The sequence below is a fragment of the Saimiri boliviensis genome, chromosome 17, assembly GCF_048565385.1.
Source record: "Saimiri boliviensis isolate mSaiBol1 chromosome 17, mSaiBol1.pri, whole genome shotgun sequence".
Classification (NCBI taxonomy): Eukaryota; Metazoa; Chordata; class Mammalia; order Primates; family Cebidae; genus Saimiri; species Saimiri boliviensis.
Genome location: NC_133465.1, coordinates 19343313 through 19365971, shown reverse-complemented (window position 1 = coordinate 19365971; position 22659 = coordinate 19343313). Strand labels below are relative to the sequence as shown.

Below are 22659 nucleotides of genomic sequence, written 5' to 3'. Positions count from 1 at the left end.
ATGAGGTCAGGAGATGAGACCAACCTGGCCAATATGGAGAAACCTTGTCTCTATTAAAAATACAAAAATTAGCCGGGCATGGTGGCAGGTGCCTGCAGTCCCAGCTACTCGGGAGGCTAAGGCAGAAGAATCGCTTAAACCCAGAAAGCGGAGGTTGCAGTGAGCTGAGATCGCACCACTGCACTCCAGCCTGGGTGACAGAGCAAGACTCCATCTAAAAAAAAAAAAAAAAAACAAACAAAAAGGTCATTAGCTCAGAAAAGACGGTCGACTTCCCCAGATAGTTCCGAAACAATAGGTAAAGCTTGAGTTTGTGATCATGGTAAGGGTGACACAACTTCAATTTACAAAACAGTTACATACTTATTTTGAGTTTTGGAAATCAATGAGTTAATTTACTAATTCTGTAAAATGTGAAGTAATTAACATGTCTCTATGGAAACTGGACAAGTAAGACACCAGCCCAGCCTGGACGCCTATGGCTCTCTCACCTACCACATTTAAAATATCTAGTCAAGCCCTGCACATTTCATCTCCTTAATATTTTTCAGATTTTGCCTCTCTCTTGTCTGTGCTGCATCTTTCATTCACAAGGACTACTGAAAGGGTGAGTAACTTGCCTAAGTTTGCTCCACTAGAAAGCAGCAGAGCCAGGATTTAAACCTGTGTCCCCAAGTCCACCCCAGGGTTTGGTGATTCACTGGAAGGACTCACAAGACTCAGCACACAGTTGTACTCAGAGCTATGATATATTACAGCAAAAGGATACAAAGCAAGGCAAAAGGTCTGCAAGGCCAAGTCCAGAGGAAACTAGGTACAAGCTTCCAAGAATTTTCTCCCAGTATAGTCATTAGGGGTGTGCTTAATTCTCTCAGCAATGAGCTGTTACAACATGTGTTAAATGTTGTCTGCCAGGGAAACTCACTTAGAGACTTAGCACCCAAGGTTTATACCAGGGGCATACCATGTAGGCTCCTGGAAGGAAAACAGGAGTTCAGCATAAATTACAGTGTTTGCACAGTTAATGCAGTGAGCCATTCTTATCAATTAGAGTGGTAGGAACCCTTCTGAAATCCAAGTTCCCTGACACCAGCCAAGTGCCAACCTTGCAAGCAGCCTTTCCAAGGACAGCAGTCCCAGGCCTGCTACAGTCACGCTTTTCTGCAGAGAAACCATTTAACTCCAGAGTGTGCAACACAAATGTCTGAGTTTAATCAAATATAATACAGCTATATGATGGCTTCCTATGCAGTCTCTAAAGCAATGTGTCAGAGATATTAAGTTACAACACAAAACAGTAAATATATTAAGAATATAATTCTAAATTTGTGTACATAAACAAAAAACTATATAGACACAGATACCTGGATAAGCAGGAAAAGGTTTCAAAAATTATACTTCAAGGCACTGATTGAGAGTGGCCTCTCTGAGTAGGCAGGATTATGATGTCCTTTATAAAAGTTATTTTATTGGTTGTCCATAATTTTTTGTCTAGTACACATTTACTGCTTTTTCCTTTTAAGTTAAAAATACATTTATTTGGAAAAATATGTAAATGTTAAAATAATTTAAAGTTCAGGGAAACAGCACAAGACCCTGTCTCTTGAAAAAAATAAAAAATTAGCCAAGTGTGGTAGTGTGCACCTGTAGACCCAGTTACTTGGGAGGCTGAGGTGGGAGAACCACTTGTACCTAGGAGTTCAAGGTTGCAGTAAGCTATGAGTGCACCACCACACTCCAACTTGGGCAAAAGAGTGAGACCCTATCTCTAAAAATAATATAATTACAAATAAAATTGTCATAAAATTACAAGTAAGATTACCAAAAATCTTCAGTTTCTAGGAAGATTCTTTGAATAATAAACGGTAATACATACATAATTATTCAACAAATAGTCATTTATTCCTTAGAATACTGTTAAGAACTAAACTTAAGTGAAAGTGGGACCAGAAGACAGTTCCTAATTTTCACTAAACACCAAAGTGTCTTTTTTCTTTTTTTGAGACAGGGTCTTACTCTGTTGCCCATGCTTGAATGCAATGACATGATCATAGCTCACTGCAGTCTCGAACTCCTGGGCTCAAATGATCCTCTTGTCTCAGCCTCCCTCCCAAGTAGCCAGGATGACAGCCTCATATCATCATGCCCAGCTAACTATTTAAAAATTTTTTATAGAGATGGGATCTCACTATGTTGTCCAGACTGGTCTTGAACTCCAGGGCTCAAGCAATTTTCCCTAATTGGCCTCCTGAAGTGTTGAGATTATAGGCATGAGCCATTGCAACCTGTCTCCACCTTTTTTTTTTTTTTTTTGAGGCAAAGTCTTGCTCTGTCACCAGGCTGGAGTATGGTGGCAGGATCTCAACTCACTGCAACCTCCACCTCCCGAGTTCAAGCAATTCTCCTGCCTCAGCCTCCCGAGTAGCTGGGACTACCAGCGTGTGCCACCACACCTGGCTAATTTTTGTATTTTTAGTAGAGATGGGGTTTCACTATGTTGGCCAGGATGGTCTCAATCTCTTGATCTCATGATCCACCCACCTCGGCCTTCCAAAGTGCTGGGATTACAGGCGTGAGTCACTGTGCCTGGCCCTCCACCATTTCTAAATAATACATGATTAAATTTTAATTATAAAAACCTTTTATGAAAAACTGCAATATATACAAAACTAAAGAGAACTAATATAATGGGCCTCCATGTGCCTCTCGACTCAGTTTCAACAGTTTCCAACTCATAGCCAATTTTTTTCACCTATCACCCACTTCTTCCTCTAGCATCAATTATTTTGAAGCAAATCCAAGATATCCTATTTCATGGGTAAATATTTCAGCATGCATTTCTAAAGATAAGAACTCTTGAAAAACAACCACAATTCCATCATCTCAACCAAAAAAAAATTAACAATAATTTTTTATTAAATAGCTAGAGTTCAAATTTCCTTGTGCCAGTATTTTTTTTTTTTTAAATCTTGATCTATGGCCAGGTGTGATGGCTCATGCCTGTCATCTCGACACTTTGGGAGGCCAAGGTGGACAGATCACCTGAGGTCAAGCGTTTGAGACCAGCCTGACTAACATGGAGAAACCCCATCTCTACTAAAAATACAAAATTAGCCAGGTGTGGTGGCGCATGACTGTAATTCCAGCTACTCGGGAGGCTGAGGCATAAGAATTGCTTGAACCCGGGAGGCAGAGGTTGCAGTGAGCCGAGATTGTGCCATTGCACTCCAGCCTGGACAACAAGACTGAAACTCCATGTCAGAAAAAAAATAAATAAATAAAATTAATTTAAACACACCTATTAGAATGGTGAAAATCCAAGACTGGCAACACCAAATGCTGGCAAGGATGTGGAACAACAGAAACTCTCATTCATTGCTGGTGGAAATGCAAAATGGTACAACCACTGACAGTTTGTCAGTTTCTTATAAAACTGAACATATTCTTATCATACGATCCAATAATTGAGCTTCTTGTTATTTACCCAAATGAGCTGAAAACTTAGGTCTACACAAAAACCTGCACAGGAATGTTTATAGCAGTTTTATTCATAATTGGCAAAACTTGGAAGCAAGCAAAATATCCTTCAATAGGTGAGTGACGAACTGTGGTATGTCCATACAACTGAATATTATTCGGCACTAAAAAGATATGATTAAGACACAAAAAGACATGGAGGAACTTAAATGCATATTGCTAAGTGAAACATCTGAAAAGGCCACACACTATACCATTCCAGCTATCTGACAAAAAAGCAAAACTGTAGAGGCAGTAAGATCAGTGGTTGCCAGGAACTTAGGAGGAAGGGATGAACAGGTGGAGCACAAGGGATTTTTAGGGCAGGGAAACTACTCTGTATGATTCTGTAATGGTGGATACATGTCAAAACCCATAGAATGCACAACACCAAAAGTGAACCCTAACGTAAGCTATGGACTTCAGTTAATAACAATGTATCTGTACTGGCTCATCAATTCTAAGAAATGTACCACCTTTAATGCAAGAAGTTAGTGACTGGGGAAACTGGAGGTGATGGTGAGGGGGTAGAAATATGGAAACTTGCTGTAGTTTCTACTAATTTTTCTACAAATCTACAATAGCTCTTAAAGATAAAGCCCATTAATTTTTTTAAACATTCATGATCCAAATAATAAACTTGAGCTTAACACCACAAAACAGAATGTGGCAGTCTCTGTGGGCTACGTACCTGCCATTTCCCACGTCTTCCTTCCTTCCTGCCTCCAGAGACCTGGCCCTAACAGAAGGTGGCCTGTTCTTAGCTCAAGAGTAGACCCTCCATGCACAGTCTATGTCAATCCTGGTGATTCCATTTTCCTTGCTAGTGGCTAGGCCACAGATGCTATGAGACCCAGTCTGGCCAACAAAAGTTGGAGGAAGGTCTGCTGGGAGGAGGGCTGGAGAAAGTTCTCTTGTTCTTAAACAGACGCTGGAAACCTTCTTCCATTGGACTTTGTCCTCTGTTTGAGGTTGCCAGAACTCCAGCAGTTATCTCGTGATGACGAGGGGAGCTGGCCAGAGGAGCAAGCCAGCATGGTCAGGTTGACCAACCAAAAAGATGGAAAGAACCTGGGCCCTTTCCGGCATGCTGTATTCCTGAATTAAACACCCTCTGGGTTACCTACTTTCTGTTCTGTTATGCACATGGTACACTTCCTCAGTGTTACAGTCCAGTGAATCAGGTGTGGTCTTACCCAGTAGCCATTCTTTTTCTCTTTTTACAAGCAAGAGACTGAGGTTCAGAGAGATTACGCTATCTTGCCCAAGGTCATATAGATTAAAAGTAGGGAGCTGAAATTTAATGCAAGCCTGTTGCCACCAAAGCACTCATTCTTCCTACACTATACCAGTTTGTCTCCAGTAGAAGCTGGAGACAGAAACTGCAAAGAGAAATCAACATTTCAAAATTCAGAGAAAACAGATAGTTTCTTGCAATAGGAAACTATAAAATGAGAACTATCTTTAAGGAGAGAATCTTGAACATTGTTCTTGAATTAGAATATGTTTTTATCCTTAATAGGGCTTAACTGAAACATTAATAACATTGATATAATCTAAGTGAAAGAAGATTGATAGCAATCACTATAAAACCATACACAAGGCTGGGAGCAGTGGCCCAGGCCTATAATCCCAGCACTTTGGGAGGCTGAGGCAGACAGATCACGAGGTCAGATCGAGACCATCCTGGCTAACACAGTGAAACCCTGTCTCTACTAAAAAAAATACAAAAATTAGCTGTGCGTGGTGGCACGCACCTGTAGTCCCAGCTGCTCAGGAGGCTGAGGCAGGAGAATTGCTTGAACCCAGGAGGCGAAGGTTGCACTGAGCCAAGATCACACCACTGCACTCCAGCCTGGCAACAGAGAGAGACTGTCTCAAAACGACGACGACAACAACAACAAAAATATACAAAAAACCCTCTGTACTTGTCTCAGCCACTGATTCATCAGGAATCCGTCCTCTGAGCCTGTGACAACTCTATAATATGTCCACCGCTTTCTTTCAGAGCTTGGTACAAATAATCAAAAATCATCATTGTGCCAGGCATGGTAATGCCTGCCAGTAGCCCCAGCAATTTGGGAGACTGAGGCAGGAGGATTGCCTGAGCCCAGGAGCTCCAGTCTAGCCTAAGCAACATAGCAAGACCCTATCTCTCAATAAGAAAAATCAAAATCATCATTGGCCTTCAAGATTTTGAAGTTCACATTATATGTAAAGGAAAAGCATAGGCTGAATACCTTCCTATGTATTTTGTGTGTCTCATGTTAGGGATACAAATGGTGTCATGTTAACAGTACTGGCTGGGCACGGTGGTTCACACCTGCAATCCCAGCCCTTTGGGAGGCCAAGACGGGAGGATCGCCTGAGCTCAGTAGTTCAAGACCAGCCTGGGAAACACAGGGAGGCCCCATCTCTACAAAAAGTACAAAAATTAGCCAGGCATGACGGTATGCACCTGTAGTCCCAGCTACTTGGAAGGCTGAGGCAGGAGAATCACTTGAGTCCAGGAGGTCATGACAACAGTGAGCTGTTATCGCACCACTGCACTCCAGCCTGGATGACAGAGACCCTGCCTCAAAAAACAAAACAAAAGACAAGAAAAAGAAAAAAACAGTACTAAATAATATTTTTCTGGCCCTAGTCATTTACTACTATGACTTAACCATCGTCCCCATTGCAAAGTTTCCCCAGTATTTCTGGGAATCCCAGGAGTGTGTCACCTCTTCTCAAAGCGAGGACTCTCAGTGAACTCACACTGTGTGCTCTTTATGTTCTCTCCTCTACACAACACCTCTGGGAAGCAAAACCTCAGCAGCCTAAGCCCCTCCCTTCACTCAATGGCAGAAGGTGGCTCCCTGTTGCCTGGGCTCCCTGACGGCCCATGGTGGGCACTGAAGCCACCCCACAGGCCTATCTGGCACTCACTGCTGCGGGTGCAGACAGCTTTCCTGCCTTGCATGATCAACCCCCACCTTTGCTGCAGGCCTCCTCTCAAGGACTCTGGCTGGACCCCACTACTCTGAACCTGTACTGGTATTAGTCGTTACAGTGGTATCACCGCTGAGAGAGGTGCTTAGAAAATCATCCCCATAGTTTAACACTGGTTGCTTTTATTTTTTTAATTAATTTTTTTTTTTTGAGACACTTTGTTGCCCAGGCTGGAGTGCAGTGGTGCGATCTCAGCTCACTTCAACCTCCACCTCACAGGTTTCAAGCTATTCTCATGCCTCAGCCTCCCAAGTAGCTGGGATTACAGGTGCGTGCCACCATGCCCAGCTAAATTCTATATTTTCAGTAGAGACAGGGTTTCACCATGTTGGCCAGACTTGTTTTGAACACCTGACCTCAAGTGATCTGCCCGCCTCAGCCTCCTGAACTGCTGGGATTACAGGTGTGAGCCACCATACCCGGCCTTTTTGTTTTTTGAAACTTGGTCTTGCTCTGTCACCCAGGCAGGAGTGCAGTGGTGCCATCATAGCTCATTGCAGCCTCAACTTCTAGGGCTCAAGCAATCCCTGCCTTAGCCTCCCGAGTAGCTGGGACCACAAGCACATACCACCACAGCTGGCTAATTTTTTGTATTTTTGGTAGAGATGGAGTTTTGCTATATTGCCCAGGCTTTTTTTTTTTTTTTTCCTATAAAGAATATTTTTGTGGCAACCACTGGTTGCTTCTAAGACATTATGTTTTAGATAATACTTTAACTTTCTTCTTTGTTCTTGTTCTATTATTCCCTTTATTATTTTTTAATTGTGGTAAAATACATATAACATTAAATTTACCACCTCAACTTTTTTTTTTTTTTTTTTTGAGACGGGGTTTCACTCTGTCAACCAGGCGAGAGTGCAGTGGCACAATCTCAGCTCACTGTACCTCCACCTCCCAGGTTCAAGTGATTCTCCTGCCTTAGCCTCCCAAGTAGCTGGGACTATACAGGTACATGCCACCATGCCTGGCTTATTTTTGTTTTGTTTTGTTTTGTTTTGTTTTGGTAGAGATAGGGTTTCACTGTGTCAGCCAGGCTGGCATCTCAACTATTTTTAGTGCACATTCCAGAAGCGTTAAGTACATTCACATTGTTGTACAACCATCACCACCCCCATGTCCAGAACCCTTTTCGTCTTGCACAACTGAAACTTGGTACACATAAAACTGCAACTCCCTATTCCCTCTTGCCTCAGCTGCCGGCAATCACTATTCAACATTCTGTCTTTATGGATTTGGGGATCTAGGTCCCTCATAGGAGTGGATCACACAGTGTTTGTCCTTTTACTCAGTGTAATGTCTTTGCAGTAGCACATGCTTCAGCATGTGTCAGAAATTCTTTCTTTTTAAGGCTGAATAGCATTCTGTAGTATGTACAGACCACATGCTTGTTGATCCACGCATCTGTTGATGGACACTTGGGTCACTTCCACCTTTCGGTTATTACAAACAATGCTGCTGAGAACATGGGTGTACGAGTATCTTTTCAAGTCCCTGTTTTCAATTCTTTTTTTTTTTTTGAGACGGAGTTTTGCTCTTGTTACCCAGGCTGGAGTGCAATGGCGCGATCTCGGCTCACCGCAACCTCCGCCTCCTGGGTTCAGGCAATTCTCCTGCCTCAGCCTCCTGAGTAGCTGGGATTACAGGCACGTGCCACCATGCCCAGCTAATTTTTTGTATTTTCAGTAGAGACGGGGTTTCACCATGTTGACCGGGATGGTCTCCATCTCTTGACCTCGCGATCCACCTGCCTCGGCCTCCCAAAGTGCTGGGATTACAGGCTTGAGCCACTGCACCCGGCCCTACCTTGTTTTCAATTCTTTTGGGCATATACCCAGAAGTGGAAACGCTGGATTATATTATTTTAAGATATTACTTTGTTTGTACTCTTTAAGCTATCAAACATGACTCATTTTAATTAAAAACAATGTCATTTTCCTTACCAAAAAATAAAAAGTATTTATTACCAAATATAATAATTTAGTGACTTTACGTGCACTGTGCTAACTATAACAGAAGACAAGATTTCCTATGCCTTAGTGGGGCCCAGATTCCTTTATTCAGTAAATAGTGTTTAGCAACTGCTTTGTACATGACTCTACAATACTTGTACATGACACTATTCAAATTTTCCATATTCTAAAGGAAGGAAAAAGGTCATTTTTCTTAACAAGCCAAAGGCCAATCCAGTGAACAAAGACAAGGTTCACACAACAAAGAAAACCAAGAGAAACTTGAACATGGGAAGAATGAGTGAAAGAGGAGATCACAAAGCTATGTAATAGAATCAGAAGAAAAGTTCCTTAGGCAAACAGCTCACACATTAGTGCAGAAAACACTCCAATTCTCAGGAAGTGGTGGGGAAAGTCAAGGGAGGAGCTACATGGATACAAAGCAGATTAGCGGTTGCCTGGAGCTGGTGGTAGAAACAGATATTGAGCGGAAAGAGCAGCAGCGGGTATTTCTGGAGTGAGAGGAATGTCTTAAAACTCATCTGCGATGATGGTTGTATCTCAGTCAATTAACTAAAATTAATTGGATTGTACACTGTAAATGGGTGAATTTTATGGCATATAAATTATTATCAATAAAGCTGTTTTTAGAAAAAGTCAAGGGAGGCGAGCAGATAAGCCTTCAGGACTTGATGTATGACTTCCAACTTCCAACCTCAAAAGAGCCATGTCCTCACTCTGAATCAGTTAGCATGACTGAAGCCTGGGGGAGCCTGGCAAGCTCACAAAGACACAGGCTTTGAAGGAGAGGAGTTAAAGGGGACAGGCCCATACTCAAGAGGTGCCTGCTTGCTAAATGAGCATCCAGCAGGTCCAGTGAGCTGGGTTCACCTCACAGCAACAGAGAGTTATTAGGCAAGAAATGCAGTATAGGTGGGATACGGGAGTGACTTAACAGAAACACACATGGGGTATGGAGAAGCGTTATTAAAGGAAAAAGCACATCCTGTTGTAAGGAGCTCAAGAAAGGCTTTTTAAAGGAGGTGCTACTATGAGCTGGTGCTTTCCAGGTGAACAGCATGTCCGTCAAGGTCTGCAGTGGCAGAAGGGCGTAGTGGGGGCAGCAGGGAGGGAGGGGCTTGGCTTGGACAGGCACTGCCTAGACAAACAAGACCCTAGCAGCAGGCCCCTGTCTTTGTTCACCAGAGTGAACAAAAGCTTGATTGTGAAAAGGTCACAGTGAAGGCACCCACAGGGGAGGGAGGTAAGACAGCCATAGATCACATGGAGTCACAGGGCAAGATGTTGCCCTTGGCCCCTCACCCAGTGAGGAGTGCTTGAAGGTTTTTGAGCAGAGAAGTAGTCTAATGACAGCCGTGGCTTAGGAAGATTACTCCGGTAATACAGAAGTTGCTCTCTTATGCACCCTCTGCTGAACATTTTACAGATAATCAATTCACCAGAATAACCAATGCACTCCATGTTTATAGGACACACTGACTGACGCCCTTGGCAAGATGAGCACTTTTGGCTGGTAGTCTCCTGTCTGAGACACCTGGGCACTTCTGCTGCCATCATGTGGGTTGTCTTCATACTAAGAGGCAGGCATGTTTGTTCCCAAGCCTATTTATGCTAGTTGTACTTGCAATTTTATTTCCATAACTTTGTACATAAACTAATGAAATATGAGTGCAAAGAGGGAGAGACATCACTTCCTCAAAAGCCACGATGAATGGTTTAAAAAGACTCATTGAAGGTGAGTCACTAAAAATGACTGAAGCAATGATGAAAGATTAGGGGAATATCTGCAAACATGTGAAAGGATTCAGCATTCAGTCTTCCTCTTAGGTATTTTTGTTCTCTCTTGTTTAAAAAAACTAAAACTGGAAATCCTAGGAGATATATTATAAGAATGGAAAGATTTTTTTGGGGGGGATGGCGTTCCCCAGGCTGGAGTGTAATGGCGCGATCTTGTCTCACTGCACCCTCTGCCTCCTGGGTTCAAGTGATTCTCCTTTCTCAGCCTCCCAAGTAGCTGGGATTACAGGCATGTGCCACCATGTCCAGCTAATTTTTTGTATTTTTTGTAGAGACAGGGTTTCTTCACATTGGCCAGGTTGGTCTTGAACTCCTGACCTCATAATCCACCCGCCTTGGCCTCCCAAAGTGCTGGGACTACAGGCGTGAGCCACTGCGCCCAGCCTGAAAGATGTTTTTAAAAATTTCAATCAACAAGACCACTGAAGGACAATGTCTTGGCCTATAACTAAAAATGAGTGAGCGAATGTGCACTTACATCTTTTGGGTGAAAATACAACGTTTAAAATATATGTTTAATTTTTTTAGGTTTCCTTGGTTTAGCCAACTTTTTCAATTGATTGGCCGAAAATGGTCCTACTCACACAGGACGAGAGAGTAAGCATTAATAATCAGCAGCAACTCAACTCAGGAAACTACTGTGATTTTAGGTAAGAGAGGCTGCATTGGGTGAAGTCAGGGGAATGCAAAAGAAATAAAAAGAAGTGTAAGATGCAACTGCAAATGACAATTACATGCTGAGACAAAGGAAGTTAATAAAGATAACACTAGAATGTATCTGGGGGACTGAGAAATGCCACTTCAGTTAGGACAAATCCAGATGCTAGAGGAAGCAATTAAACAACTGTATAATGAAATGAGGATGATGAGTTTGGTCAAGACATGCTGAGAATGAAATGTAAAATCCATGAGAGCAGGGACTTTTGTTGTTGTTGTTGTTGTTAACTGCTGCATCCCTAACACCCAGAAAGATGCCTGGAACATAGTAGATACTAAATACGTATAGAAGGAATAAATGAATATACTTGCAGAACATTCACCATTTTCAGCTAACAGTGGGAGGAGTGTTTCTGGAGTACAAGGGGCAAGTTGGGACCACAGACGCAGGTTTGGGAATCATCAGGGACTTTATCTATCTTGCAATTCAAGGGCCTGGCATAGAGCTTCCCACATGGGAGGATACAAGAAAATGTACCCAAGAACAGTCATTTGACCTTAAGAGCAACCCCATCAGGGTTGGAAAGGACTTTGATGAAAGTGTTCTGCCCCTGTCACCCCACAGCTCCTCCACTTGTAGCGAATGAGTACCTCTCTAGCAATAACATGGAGTTCCTTACTTCCTGGGACAACATGCTTGTCTCTGAATTTCTGCAGCTAACCGGAATATTCTTTCATCTATTAAGTCAAAATATGGCCCTAGTTTTACTAGTTGAAGCCAAAAATAGAAAAATTTAATTTTGACCAAAAAAGAACTGGTTGATAAGTGATGGTAACTTGGGGAGAAAAAAACATGATACCTTAAAACGAAACTACAAATATTTACATCAGCTTTATTCATAATTTCCAAGACTCGAAAGCAACCAAAATGTCTTTCAGTAGGGGAATGGATAAATACACTGTGGCACATCCAGAAAATGGAATATTATTCAGTGCTAAAAAGAAATGAACTATTGAGACACGAAAAAACATGGAGGAACCTTAAATATGTATTACTAAGTGAAAGAAGGCAATTTAAGAAGTCCACATACTGTATGATTCCAACTATATGACATTCCAGGAAGGCAAAACTATGGGACAGTAAAAAGATCAGTGGTTTCCAGGGGGCTAGGGATGAGGGAGGGATGAACGGACAGAGCACAGAGGATTTGGGGGGCAGTGAAACTACTCTGTGTGATATTACAATTGCACATATGTAGTATTACACATTCATTCAAATCCACAGAATGTACAACACCAAAAGTGAACCCAAACTTAAACTATGGACTTCAGATGATAATGATCTGTCACGTGATTGTACCACTCTGGTAGGGGATGTTCATAATGGGAGAGGCTGTACATGTGCAGGGAAAGTGGGTATATGGAAACTCCAAAAAAAAAAAAAGACTCAGGCTATGCCTTGTGGTTCATGCCTGTAATCCCAGTATTTTGGGAGGCTAAGGCAGAAAGATTGCTTGAACATGAGTTCAAGATCGGCCTGGGCAACATAGTGACACTCCATCTCTACAGACAAAATTTAGCTAGGTGTGAAGGTGCCCACCTCTAGTCCCAGCTACTCAGGAGGCTGGGGTGGGAGGGTTGCTTGAGCCCATGCAGTGAGTCATGATTGCACCATTGCATTCCAGCCTAGACGACAGAGTGAGACCCTGTTGCAGAAAAATAAAATAAAATAAAGGAGCTGGGTGCGGTGCTTCAGGTCTGTAATCTCAGCACTTTGGGAGGCCAAGATGGGTGGGTCATTTGAAGTCAGGAGTTCGAGACCAGCCTGGCCAACATGCCAAAAACCCATCTCTAATAAAAATATAAAAATTAGCTGGGCTTAGTGATGTGTGCCTGTAATCCCAGCTACTCATGAGGCTAAGGCACGAGAATTGCTTGAACCCGGGAGGCAGAGGTTGCAGTGAGCCAATATCATTCCACTGCACTCTAGCCTGGGCAATGCAGTGAGACTGTCTCAAAAAACAAAATAATAAATAAATAAAATAACATAAGGACTTAATTTTAAAAAACCTTTTAAAGGAAATAAAGAAAAAGAAAAGAAAGCAAACCTTGAAGAGTCTTTAAAGATGCCCCAGAGTCAAAGGCAGGTGGATTTTTTAAATCTTGTTTTTGTTTTGCCATAATTCCTAAGTAGGATATTCTGTTAAGGAAGATGATTTGAGGGTAAAAAATCACATTTTATAAAAACATATATATTTCAGGTTCTGCTCTTGGTTCCTCAGACGTGTCATTTCATTTGCTTATCGCAATTCTCTGTGATGGACATGATTAACACCATCTTGTAGATGAGGAAAATGTGGAACACCAGCTGAGGGTGACTAAGCAGCTTGTCCAAAGTCACACACGACGCTCTCCAAGAGGCTAAAACACTGGCAGAATTGTAAGTCTGACCCCAAACGAGTAACTGACAGACTGAAGAAGAGAGGGGTGGTTCCTAAATAAACCAGTGTAACTGTGCAGGTGTTCTTGCTGTGCTCAGGAAAACATGAGGACGTATATAGAAACTGAAAATAGGGCACACAGCCGTGGCTGAACAGGAGCGGACAGAAACCTCAGAAAGTGGTCTGAAAAGCTAGCCCTGAAAAGGAGCTGGGTGGTTTACAATGGTGAAGGCAAACCCTCTGGAGGCTCTTTCAGCTTTGTTTTTCTGTCTTACCTCGGGCATATACACCCAAAAATGGTCTTTGCCATTTGCAAAGTGTAGCTCAAACCTTAGTGGGAGGAAACTAAAGTCCAAGGAAATAATCTAATGAATTTAAACATCCTGGCTCAGGGAAATTAAACCCCAAACACTGAGATAACTTGTGAACTAGGCTGTGAACTGCTATTAGTAGCCATTGAGAAATCATAAAACAAGTGCCAGAGAGATGAGGACCAGAACAAGGAGGCTCTTATGGAAAGATAGGAATGATCTTCAAAATACACTGAAAAGAGAAAAAGCCCAAATGCAGAATGGTGTGTCCATTTATGCTACCATTTGCACACAGAAAGGTAAGAGGATATTCCTTTGCTTCCAGACACACTGAAGAGCTCTAGACGGATCCAACATCGCCCACAACTGGTGGCTGCACTTGGTGGTTGGGCAAAGGGGCAGGAGCAAAACTTTTCACTGTAACCCTTTACATGTTGAATAAGTAAACTGTCTTACTTGTTCCAAAAAAAAAAAAAAAGAATAAAACTTAGAAAATGTTTACTTGATAAAATACTAGAGCTTGAGAGAACAGATTTTTAAAGTAATGGTTTGCAAGGAGACACAATGATCCCCAAGAGCCAAAATAAGCCAAACTCTAGGATCCTTTCTACGGTAGGGTGTGTAGGCCCTTTCTACAGTAAGGTCCTAGAGTTTGGCTTATTTTCAGCAACTTTTCCACTCCCACAAACTTGGCTCCTCCCAGCAGAAGGAATGGTTGTAGTTGGTGTGTTAATTTGCTTACGGTCACACAGCCAGGATGTGGCCAAGACGACAGAACAAAGCCATGCCTATGCCCTCTCTTATACAGACTTTTCTTACGGTTTTCTCATTACTGCATTGACTATGTGCAAGTCTTATTTTCTGCTCCCCAACACATGGTTGCTAATGTAATTCCCTGCAATGTAAATCATTAAATGTATGTTGGGGCCAGGCACAGTGGCTCACACCTGTGTAGTCCCAGCGCTTTAGGAGGCCAAGGCAGGAGGATCGCTTGAGCCCAGGAGTTCAAGATCAGCCTGAGCAACATAGTAAGATTCTGTCTCTACAAAAATAAAATAAGTACCCAGGCATGGTGGTGCATGCCTGGGGTCCTTCTAGACTATTCGAGAGGCTGAGGTGGGAGGATCACTTGGGACCAGGAGGTCAAGACTGCAGTGGACCACGGTCATACCATTGCACTGCAGCCTGGGCGACAGAGCAAGATCCAATCTCAAATGAATACATAAACAAATTTGATTTAATTTATTATAATCTTCTTGGCTTAATGTTCCAAAACCAATTTCCACAGCATAAAACCACCGCGACTGGGCTCCCTTCTGAGACTGATCAAATAAGGATAAATGTCTCATCCAAACACCACTGAGAAAATATTAGCAAGATTCCGCTGTTGTGGGGGAAGAGGGAAGTATCAAGAGTGCATAATTCTACTCTGACCATCTGTACTGTAATTTGCTTAGGGACAGTACTTTCACAGTATTAAACTACTTTTTGAAGTGGAAATCAACATGCAGACAAAGACAATTCAATGGCAAACTCAGTAACGTGCACAAACTTTTAGGAAAAGAGAACACACAACACCAAGAATCTACTGTGTGTCAGCAGCCAGGAAAAGGAGCATAAGAGATCTAATCATGTTTTCCACTGACATATTTGAAAACGTCATAAGGTCACGCCCAAGTTCAAGGGCTGGAACTTTAATATTCCATGAATTCAGTGGAAAGACCTCCAGCTTCCCTTCCATTCAATATGATGATTGTACAGAACCAGAAAAGCAGAACTTTCTTCTGGAACGCAAAACTTGTTCTATGGTGGGATCCTACAATTCTTTCCCTTTCCTCCTCTTACATAAGGGAGTGTGGGGTACTGGAACCTGACCATATTACCTGTCGAGAAAGCATTTCTCATCCGCCCCCTAGGCAACATGCCAGGTGCAGTGGCTCACACCTGTATTCCCAGCTACTCTGGGGCCTGAGGCAGGAGGATGGCTTGAACCCGGGAGTGAGACTAGCCTGGGCAACATAGTGGGACTCTCTCTCTCAAAAATATAAAACAAAACATTCCTAGGCAATAAGAAGTACCTTTCTCAACAAAGAAAGCAGGAGATCCTGCTTTTTGATAATGTAAACCACTAGAAGAACCACATTGAATTGGCTTTATAATATATATTTTTTTAATTTATAATATATTTTTTGAAAGTTCCTGCACCCAATTTTCTTTCCCTTCCCAGGGCAAAGGATCAGCATGGTAGCTGAGTATGGGGCAGTGAAAGGATGTTATGGAGCCATGCAGAAGCCTGGGTTGGTCAGTGAGGTTGGAGGGTGGGGAATGGGGAGTTGGGTGCAGGTGGCAGGTGGGAGAACTGGCCATACTGATTGAGCAAATAGGCACATAAATTGAGGATAATGAGAGCCACGTTTCTCACTACTACCAGAGATGATGGTTACAAACAGAGAAAGGGGCAAGGCTAGAAAGAACCCTGAGTGGTTGGATTGAAATTGGAAGTGTGGCTTTATCATATATACACGGGTTACATATAACATATATTTTATAATATATTTTGTTATATTTATAATACATAAATATATATGTTTGTAAAATGTTTACATTTATAATATTTATAAATATATGAAGTAATGCTGATATATAATGTATAAATTTTCTTTTTCTTTTTCTTTTTTTTAAAGATGGGGTTTCACCACATTGGTCAGGCTGGTCTTGAACTCCCGACCTCAGGTGATCCACCCGCCTTGGCCTCCAAGGTGCTTGGATTACAGGCGTGAGCCACCACACTCGGCCATATAATGTATAAATATTCTATATGGTGTTATTAATATATAATCTTATAATCTGATACATAATGTATGAATATTCTATATATAACAGAGATACCTATATATTAATATATAATCTTGTAATCTGATATATAATGTGTGACTATTCTATATGGTGTTATTATATAATCTTATAACCCTAACCATCAATGTACTGCCAGGGCTGTGTTCCTTCTGGAGGCTTCAGGGGAATATCCATGTCCTTGCCTTCCTAGCTTCTAGAGGCTACAAGCATTCCTTGGCATGTGGCCCCTTCCTCCCTTTTCAAAGTATGTTGCTTCCACCTCTTGGGCTGTCACCACATCCCCTTTTTTCACCCCTGATTGTCTCGCATCCCTGTTACAAAACCCTGGTGATTATTTTGAACCCAGCAGAGAATTCAGGATAATCTCTTTATCTCAAGATCCTTAAGCACATCTGCATAACAGTTCATGGTTATTCCTAACAGTTGATGGTTAGGATTATAAGATTATATATTAATAACACCATTCACAACAGTTGATGGTTAGGGTTACAAGATTATATATTCCCATATAGAATATTCACACATTCAGCCCCAAGAAACACTTCACATCTCTCTTCCTTGTCTTTGAAACAAAAGGGACCATGTCTGCATGCTGTACGGGTTTGTGGGTTGTACCACCTACTGCCCTAGCGGAGATGGGCCTGGTTAGGAATACAGAGTGCAAAGCCGGGAGGGGTTTCGATAACAGATCACACAAATGATTCAATCTGTTAAACTAGTTTCAGATAGGATGAATACAGTATATTCTTACACTTTGCCAGAGGCACCAAGTGCCATTTTTCATTTTCTTTTTCTCCCATCCCAACAGGTGGTTCTGGAATATTAATGAATCCCTGCAGTGTTTGCAGCAGGAACCGTGGTGGCCGAGGAGTATTCTTATTCATCTCAAATTTATGTACATGTAAACCTAGACATAACATGAGTCAAATGTGACTTTTAAAAAAAGAAAAATCTTTTTTTTTTTTTTTTTTTCTTTTTTTGAGACGGAGTTTTGCTCTTGTTGCCCAGGCTGGAGTGCAATGGCGCGATCTCGGCTCACCACAACCTCCGCCTCCTGGGTTCAGGCAATCCTCCTGCCTCAGCCTCCTGAGTAGCTGGGATTACAGGCACATGCCACCATGCCCAGCTAATTTTTTGTATTTTTAGTAGAGACGGGGTTTCACCATGTTGACCAGGATGGTCTCGATCTCTTGACCTCGTGATCCACCCGCCTTGGCCTCCCAAAGTGCTGGGATTACAGGCTTGAGCCACTGCGCCCGGCAGAAAAATCTTAAGAAAGCAATGGTTGAAACATTGGGCAAGATACTCCACACTAAGGCAGATAGATTCTTTTTTTTTTTAACTGCCATGATTCCTAAGTAGGAGATTTCATTGAGGGAGGTAGTTCAGGGAGGGAAATCACATTTTACAAAAAAAAAAAAAAAAAAAAAAAAAAATCTATACTTCTGCTTCTGTCTTAGGTACATATATTTGTCATTTCACTTAATTCTCACACTGTGGGAGATGGGTAAGACTAGCTCTGTTTTTCAGACAAGGAAATAATAAAGAAGAGCAGAACTCAGTGAAATGGGAAACAAAAACAATGAAGAAAAACTAGGGAGACAAATAGCTGGTTAAGAAAAAAATGTATAAAATTGGCAAACCTCTGACAAAAAAAAAAAAGAGAAAGAAAATACAGATTACCAATGGCAGGTATGAAACTAGGAATATCACCACAGACCCCACAGACTCTAAAGGATAAAGGAGAATACTATGAATAACTCTACACACATAAAATTTGACAAAAGACATGGACCAACTGCTTGAAAAATACAAGTCACTCAATATGAAACAGGTAATATGAGTAGCCCTATAACAATTAGGGAAATTTGAATTTGAATTTTTTTTTTTTTTTGAGATGGAGTTTCGCTCTTGTTACCCAGGCTGGAGTGCAATGGCGCGATCTCGGCTCACCGCAACCTCCACCTCCTGGGTTCAGGCAATTCTCCTGCCTCAGCCTCCTGAGTAGCTGGGATTACAGGCACGCACCACCATGCCCAGCTAATTTTTTGTATTTTTAGTAGAGACGGGGTTTCACCATGTTGACCAGGATGGTCTCGATCTCTTGACCTCGTGATCCACCCGCCTCGGCCTCCCAAAGTGCTGGGATTACAGGCTTGAGCCACCGCGCCCGGCTGAAATTTTTTTAACTCACCCTTTCACACCAAGAAAAAAAAAAAGCAAACCTCTAAGCATAGAATATTTCACTCAGAATTCTACCAAATATTTAATGAAGAATTAACATAAACTTTACCTAATTTCTTCCAGAAAAAAACAAAAGTTAGGAATACTTCCTAATTTACTTTATGAAGTAATATTTATAGTACTTCAACCCTGTTATGAGGTTGAAAGATAAAAGAGAGACTGGAAGAACATATTTGCAGACCACATATCCAATAAAGAACTAGTTTCTAGTGTATATAAAGAACTCACAGAATTCAACAGCTAAAAAATAAATCATGGTATCCAACTAGAAAATGGACAGAAAACTTGAATAAACATTTCACTGAAGAGGATGTACAGATCACAAGCACATGAGAACATGTTTGATACCATAAACCATTAGGAAAATGCAAACTTGAAAAATGACAACTGTCATGGCACAACTATCCCAATGACTAAAATAAAAAAGAGTCACTGCAGTACCAAATGCTGGCAAGGATGCAGAAAAGCTGGATCAGTCGTAGACTGCTGGTGGGAATGTAAAATGATACGGTCACACTGGAAACACAATTTGGCCATTTCTTAAAAAAACTAAACATGCAACTACCCTGTGACCCAGCAACTGCTCTCCTGGGCATCTTCCCCAGAGAAATGCTCCCACAAAATGTTCACAGAAATCTGTACATGCTGTTTATAACAGCTTTATTCATAATAGCAAAAAACTGGCAATGACTCAGATTCAACAGGTGAGCAGTTGAACAAACTGTGGTGCATCCCTACCATGAAATACAGGAAGAAATAAAAAAGGAACAAACTTTGATACATGTAACAACCTGGATGAACTTCCAGAGGATTATGCTCAGTGAAAAAAAGCCAATCCCAAAAGTGTATACACTTTTGTGTGTACCATTCCATTTACATAACATTATTGAAATAACAAAATGATAGAAATGAAAAACAAACTATTGTGACTGCCAAGGGCTAAAAGGGGGTAGGTAGGGAGAGGGAAGTGGGTGTGGTTATCAAGGGGTCATATGAGGTTATATCAGGGACCCTTCTGGTGGTGGAAATGTTCTATAAGGTCATGATGTCAACATTAATATCCTGGTTGTGATATTATATTATCATTTGACAAGATGTCACCAGTGCAGGAAACTAGGTAAAGGGTACAGGGGATCAACCTGTAATATTTCTTACAACTGCATGTGAAGAATCTACAATTACTGCAAAATAAAAAACATGAAATATTAATACATTTAATTAAATTTTTAAAAAACAGGACAGGCATGGTAGCTCACGCCTGTAATCCCAGCACCTTGGGAGGCCAAGATGGGAGGAAGGCTTCAGCCCAGGAGTTCAAGACCAGCCTAGGCAACATAGTAAGTAACTGTCTCTACAAATATTTTTTTTTTTTTTTAGAGACGGAGTTTTCGCTCTTGCTACCCAGGCTGGAGTGCAATGGCACGATCTCGGCTCACTGCAACCGCCGCCTCCTGGGTTCAGGCAATTCTTCTGCCTCAGCCTCCTGAGTAGCTGGAATTATAGGCACGCGCCACCATGCCCAGCTAATTTTATTTTTTGTATTTCTAGTAGAGACGGGGTTTCACCATGTTAACCAGGATGGTCTCGATCTCTTGACCTCGTGATCCACCCACCTCGGCCTCCCAAAGTGCTGGGATTACAGGCTTGAGCCACCGCACCCGGCCTCTACAAACATTTTTTAAAAAATTAACCAGCCATGGTGGTGCATGCCTATAGTCCCAGCAACTCTGAAGGCTGAGGCAGGAGAATCATTTGAGGCCAGGAGCTTGAGGCTGCAGTGAGCTGTGATCACACCATTATACTACAGCCTGCATGACAGAGTGTGACGCTGTCTCTAAAAATAAAAAATTAAATTAAAAAATTTAAAAACATAAAATATATCTCACCCTTTATGCTGACTTTATATTTTGAAGAAAAATTATTTTAAAATTATATTTGAATATCATTGCTTTCTTTTTAATCTTTGAGAAGAATTACAAATTGCAAAGTCATAAAAATGAGAAAATACTAAAGTAGAATTAGGGGGAACTTAAGAAGAAAAAATATTCACCCATTACTGAGAAAAAAATGAAAACGAGTATGAAAATTATTGTGATTAAACAGATAGCCTACCAGGTCATCTGAAATCCCTGACACTTGATATCCTTTACTAGAATATTTAATTATATCAGAACATTGTGAATAAACAGACGGCCCCCGCTACACTCTTGCCTCAAGCCTTGCAAATATGAGGGCCATGCCTACTTCCTGCCTCCCCGCTCTCTCCGTATGATCTGACAGCACTCGTGAAGGGGAAAACACAGTTTATAAAACCTAGGTCCAGAATCTAACTCTGTTTTACAGAGAAACACAAAACAGTTTTACACAGCATTGCTATCATACACTGATATTCTAGGAATGCAACTAACATGTAACTTAAGGAAAGACAGTACTTTGCTTTATTCAAAACGTTTAGCCTGAGCTGTCGGCATTTCAAAGTCACTGATGTCAACACGCCTGGTCTTTGAATTCTCAACACTGCACCCGTGAGTCAGTCTCATTTGCAGCACTCATGCTTACACACAGCAATCTCCACTAATGCACAAGCATCTAACGGTCTTCTAGTGGAGTCAGGCTCCAGCGTCTACACACTATGTCACTTTATTAGAAACCATTTGCCTTTTATTTCTTCTCTACATTATAGGTAGGGCATTATGCTGATTTTTTTCAGTAATATATATGAACTGGTGAATTTCATTTTAGGATAGTAAAGGAGCACGTTACAGAATAATCATCATTTAAAAGGGTAACTGGACTACTAGGTTGAGGCCTCTGACTCGAGCAGCTTCAGAAAGCCTGCTAGTGCATCCTTCTCCTTGCCTGCATGCACAGAGGGCCACACAAGGGAAACAGCCATGGCCAGATGATAAGAACAGGGGCCATCCTGCAAGCAGAAGGGGAGGACAAGGCCACCTTCCAGCAGGCACTAAAGTAACAATGAGAACAACAAAAACAAAATACACAAAAGAAAAGAAAAGAAAAAAATGGCAAAATTGCACTTTATGATTTAGTGCCCTCCTTACTTTCACCCCAGATGATGCAAATTTTTTTCTTCTTCCTTCAACTGAGCATAAATGATATGACCTGGCTGGGCGCTGTGGCTTAATGCCTGTAATCTCATCACTCTGGGAGGCTAAGGATTCAGTGAGCTACAATCACACCACTGCACTCCAGCCTGGGCAAAAGAGTGAGAGCCTACCAAAAAAAAAAAAAAAAAAAGAGAGAGAAAGAGAGAGACAGACAGACAGACAGACAGAGAGAGATGACCTGATAACCACACATTCTCCAGTAATATCCCTCTCAATTTCTGACTTGGACAAATACAAGCTTCCGTCTATAAAAATAGGTCATCACAGAAAACTCTCTAGAACTATCTGGAAAGCTTTGGTAGATCATAAAAGGGGGACCATCTGAAGATTACAAGTAAATAGGCACCTATAAAACAAAGTTACTGGTAGAAATGGGAGATTTCAGAAAAATCTCCAATTTGCATTCTCACTGAAATTGAAGATTTTATACCTATGAAAGTTGAGCAAGAAGGCATGAAGAAGAAATAATTTTAAGTCAGATAAGTTAGACTAAAGATTAAAAACACAATAGTTGAAGAAAAGAAACATACAGAGCAAAGCATATTAGATGATAAACCCTTTAAAATCAGAGCATGAATGAAAGTGATAACAAGAATCAGAGAAAATATGTGACACAGAAGAAATACACAGGAGACCAAATACACACATACTTTAATTTCCTGGAGGAGACGCCAGGGTAAAAAGAGAAGCAATAATCAAAGTAATAACAGAATGCCTAGAAGGCATTTAATAAAACCCATCACCAAAT

General features: G+C 41.4%; 1 protein-coding gene across 11 annotated transcripts in view; it reads right to left on the bottom strand.

Moving 5' to 3' along the window:
• SPECC1 (sperm antigen with calponin homology and coiled-coil domains 1) overlaps positions 1-22659 on the bottom strand; it is a 326271-nt gene that overhangs the window by 180714 nt on the left and 122898 nt on the right. The window lies entirely within an intron of this gene.